Source organism: Arachis duranensis, chromosome 3, assembly GCF_000817695.3.
Source record: "Arachis duranensis cultivar V14167 chromosome 3, aradu.V14167.gnm2.J7QH, whole genome shotgun sequence".
In the NCBI taxonomy this organism is placed as follows: domain Eukaryota; kingdom Viridiplantae; phylum Streptophyta; class Magnoliopsida; order Fabales; family Fabaceae; genus Arachis; species Arachis duranensis.
In genome coordinates, this window is record NC_029774.3 from 83036187 (window position 1) to 83041138 (window position 4952).

At 37.8% G+C, this 4952-nt stretch overlaps 1 long non-coding RNA gene across 2 annotated transcripts in view; it reads left to right on the forward strand.

The window, feature by feature from the left end:
• The window catches only part of LOC107479656 (uncharacterized), a 15647-nt gene extending 11405 nt beyond the window's left edge, over positions 1-4242 (forward strand). For both annotated transcript variants that reach the window (XR_008007353.1, XR_001590237.3), the window contains 3 exons: positions 2748-2812; positions 2924-3079; positions 4149-4242. This is a non-coding gene — a long non-coding RNA (uncharacterized LOC107479656). The remainder of the gene's footprint in view (positions 1-2747; positions 2813-2923; positions 3080-4148) is intronic.
• The last annotated feature ends 710 nt before the right edge of the window (positions 4243-4952 follow it).

A 4952-nucleotide genomic window follows, 5' to 3' on the forward strand; every position in this document is an offset into this window, starting at 1 on the left:
AGTAAGCAATAAGGCTAGGCACCAATGGTTTACCCTAAGACATGTGTCTGTGGTGCTCCTGTGTGGGGGATCTACTTGGATGAATAAGCTCATTGGGGTGCTTTATCACCTGGTAACTTGGGTTAACTAACTCGGGATTATCAGCTGAAAATCCACTATCAAGAGTAACCCTCACCACAGAGCATTTAGTAACCCAAAGAGGTGCTGGACACCAAGGTCTGAAGGAAAGAAAATAAATAAACTATATGCCTGTGGTGTGTATGTATGGGGGAGAGACTTGAGCAAGGTAGTCCTTAGGGGTGCTTCAACACCTAGCACCTTGAACCAACTGGTTCGGGAGTGTTGGCTGAAAGCTTATTCTAAAGAGTTGCCCCCTTACAAAACACTTAGCCTAAATAACACAAACAACCCTTGAAATAACAATAAAAGGATCAATAAATACAGGTCTCATGGGACATAACAAAGTGAGTAATTTAGGAGATGATAAAGGTCTGAAAGCCAGTAGTGGAATGAACCTAAGTTGCTATGCATAAACCACCATAAAATCAGTAATATGACTTCCACAAGAATGACTCATTTCTCTGGAGATTCCATTCATCATTCTCTTGTTCCAGTACTTGCTTAGGGACAAGCAAGCTTTAAGTTTGGTGTTGTGATGCCAGGGCATTTTGGCCAGTTTCACTGACCTTTTCTTTATTGTTTTTAGGTGTTTTCATGTATTTTCTTAGGAAATAAGTTAGTTTTGGGCAGATATTCACTCAGACCTTGATTCAAGCATACATTGTGCATTTACATTATTTCATGAGGATTTTGCATGATTTTAATGACAAAATTGTATATTGCATTACCCATGACTTGGACTAGAACTTTGATGCACTCTATTGCTTGATTTCAGGACCAAAGGAAGCAAGGAATGGGAGGTAACTTGCAAAGTTAAGGAGAAAAGTGATTGCCAAAAACACTCTCTAAAGCCATCAATGCCCACGTTAAAGGGTCACGTTAACTAAGTTAACGTGAACTCTAACGTGGAGAAGAGAAGTTGAGCCAACGTTAGTGACACTTAACATTGTCACTAACATTGGCAATTGCTCACAAATGGCCACGTTAGAAGCCACGTTAACCTAGTTAACGTGGCCTCTAACGATAAAGGGGGAAGAGAAGCCAACGTTAGTGACACTCAACATTGTCACTAACGTTGGCCTAAGCTGCAAAGAGCCATGTTAACTCCCACGTTAACTTGGTTAACGTGGGAGCTAACGTAAGAGATGGAGAGTTGTCGACAACGTTAGTGACACTCAACATTGTCACTAACGTTGGAGCAACCACACAAACCCCAAGAGCCACGTTAACCTCTACGTTAACTTGGTTAACATGGAAGCTAACGATGAGGAATGAAGAATGACCCAACGTTAGTGACACTCAACATTGTCACTAACGTTGGGATGGCTAAAAATGGCCACGTTAGAAGCCACGTTAACCCAGTTAACGTGGACTCTAACGTGAGACCTAGGGGCACACTTGAACGTTAGTGACAACGTTGAGTGTCACTAACGTTCTCGAAGGTTGGCAAAAGCCACGTTAGAAGCCACGTTAACCTAGTTAACGTGAGCTTTAACGTGAAGCAAGAAGGGGCACACTTGAACGTTAGTGACAATGTTGAGTGTCACTAACGTTCTCGAAGGCTAGCAAAGCAAAGTTAAAAGCCACGTTAACCCAGTTAACGTGGGCTTTAACGTGAGGCAAAGGGGTGCATGGCAACGTTAGTGACAATGTTAAGTGTCACTAACATTCTCGAACTTGTATTTTCATTAACTGTTAAACACCCCTAACGTCTTGAGCTAAAGTCTCTGCCCACTTCATACTTTCTCTCTGCAAGTAAGCCAAGCCCAATTGAAGAAAAGAACTGCTTCAAGCTCAAAGATCCAGACGCCCAAGACTTGAAGAGCTAACTAGAAGCTGAGAAGAGTAGTATATATAGGAGTAGTTTTGAAATAGAGAGGAGCTTTTGGGAGGAGCTAGGAAAGAGAACTACTCTTTGTATTTACTTTCTTGGCACTTCTAGCTTTATCATGTATTCTATGGAAAAGGAGCTATTCAAACATGGATCTCTTCGGATCCTTGAAAGAGGAATGAAGAGATTAGCTAGAAATGCTTTCTCATGCTGGACTAAATTGAGTGTGGATGGGTATGTGGCTATAACCCTCTAAACACTTGATTTGGGAAGTGCATGTGGTATAATCAGTGACCACACTTCATCTCTTCTCATGAACAATTGACCAAGGAATTGGCTATTGATCAAGATTTGAGAGATTGAATTGCAAGAAATTGTGGTTCAATCACTTAAGATTGCCAAGGAGATCAACGAGTGCATTGATTGAGGAAGAGATGAAAATGAAATTGATCCGGAGAATGCAACATCTCAATGAACTCCCCATTTCTGATCTTACCCATTCTCTTTATTTTATGCAATTTACTTTTATGAGCAATTCCCCCATTCCCATTTACAATTCTGCTATTTACTTTCAGTCATTTACTTTCTCGCCATTTTAATTTCTGCAATTATCAACTCTATTCATTGATTCGCTCAACTAGATCATTCCTCTAATTAAAGTTGCTTGATCAATCAATCCCTGTGGGATTCGACCTCACTCTATTGTGAGTTTTTACTTGACGACAAATTCGGTACACTTGCCGAATGGGAATTTGTTGAGAGACAAGTTTTACCCCGATCACCCACCTATCTGCAGTGGCTGAAGATGATGCTTCCTTGGTCAAGCAAATTGGCCAGAGTTTCTAGTATTCTAAGATAGAGGTATATTCCTCTTCTTATATTTATGAATAGTCAGTTTTGTTCCTTGTTAACATACATGCATCATCTATGTATGGAAGACTAAACATAGATCGAATCCATTTTCTTATCAAGGCAAGAAGGGAGGAACAAATCCAAGCTGCTCATGACAAAGCCATGTTTGGTGCTTCAGCACTTCCACCTCCTACCAGTACTGACAGTAAGCCTGAAAGGGAGAATGAGAAAGAAGTTGATAAAAAAGCTGTTGTTACAAGCCTCTTAAGTGAAACGGTAAGTGGTTTCACTGCAGACTTATGTGGATAAGCATGATGAGTCATTTAAGTAATCCTTGTATTTGTGTGTGCATTTGTTGTTGAATATTTTCTCACATTAAGTTGTTATTCCTGCTCTATACTTGTTGTTGGTTGCTGCTGATTTTCCCCCCTCATTTCTTGCTTATTGAATGATTGTTAAATTCAATGAAAAAGGAAATGCTGTTGAGTTATTGTTGTTTGTGTTTGAATAGATGATGATTGCTGAACTGAGATTGATTTTATTGATAAATTTGTTGCTGAAATCGTTTAGTTTGACTTGATTGATTTTCTGTTGAGTTAATGGATAAACTGCTATGCCCTTGCTGCTTGCAAGTGTAATGGTTATTGACTTCAATGAGTAGAATGCTGCCTAAATCTAGTACCTTTGTTCATTTTACTGTTTTGGGTGCTGTATGATGGGCCATTGATTGCTATTCTGTTGAGTGCTGCTCTGCTTCTTGCTGGTTGGATTAGTTTTAATTGTTTCCTCATGTTTTCTTGTTGGAATTGGCTTATTTACTTCCTTCCTATGAATTCATTATGATTTTTTGTGTTTTTAACTGTCAAAGAATTTATATGGAATTTGAATTGATTGATTGAAATTGTGAAATAGGCAAATTTACTACTGAAATGTTGCCGAAATTTATTTTAAGCTGTTTTCAATATTCATCTTTGATTCAATTAATTGATTGAGTTGGTATTTAATTGCTTTTGGTTTTCAACTGTTGCTAAGCTCAATTGATTGATTATCCGGCTAAGTGCTTCACTGTTTTAGTTGTTGGAAGCTGGAAGCTTTGGGTTTTGTTATTCACTATTTGGTTGTTGTCCTATTTGCTTGCTCAATTAAACTGCATTGTGTTGTTTGAAAGGGTGCAAGTTGTGAATTGGTTGTGTTTGTTGGAACCGTGGACGGTGAAAATATCCAACTTTTAGGGGAGGTTCTGCCGAAAATTTTCTAAACATTTTGGATAAAACTTAGTGGAAAAATTATAATTAGTGTTATATGTTGTTTCTAACTTTTTTGTTTCGGTTTTTCTTATTTACAGGAGTGCTGAAATGGTGACCATATGCTACCTTGAGGGCTCAAGAATATTTTGATGTATAGAGACACTAATCTATGTTAGAACTTTTATGTTTTGGTTGAACTAATCAATGTACTCACTAGCTAATGTTATTTTGTTTCAAGACAATTTTAGCTAAAAGGATCTTGTTTGACTTATGTATGTTTTTGCATATTATATACAAGTAAACTTGCTTATTGAAAGTGTTAATATATTAGTTAATTTAAAAAATAGTTTAGTAAATTATGCATGTAATTTGTAATAAACAAAATTTGTTACAAAATGATTAATTTGCTTTCGTAATTAAAGAAAAAAATGTTACAAAATCATGTTACATTTTGTAACAAAATTTTTTGATAGGAAAAAAATTGACTGTCACGAAAAATACCTTCAAGATAAAAAATTGTTACCTGGTGCACGAAATTGCAATCACACTTTTGCAACTCTGCACAACTAACCAGCAAGTGCACTGGGTCGTCCAAGTAATACCTTGCGTGAGCAAGGGTCGATCCCACGGAGATTGTCGGCTTGAAGCAAGCTATGGTTATCTTGTAAATCTTAGTCAGGATGTCAGAAATTATCAGGATTGATTGTGAAAAGCAAAAGAACATGAAATGATTACTTGTTTTGCAGTAATGGAGAATAGGTTGAGGTTTGGAGATGCTCCATCTTTTGAATCTCTGCTTTCCTACTGTCTTCTTCTTCAAACACGCAAGTCTCCTTCCATGGCAAGCTGTATGTAGGGTTTCACCGTTGTCAATGGCTACCTCCCATCCTCTCAGTGAAAAT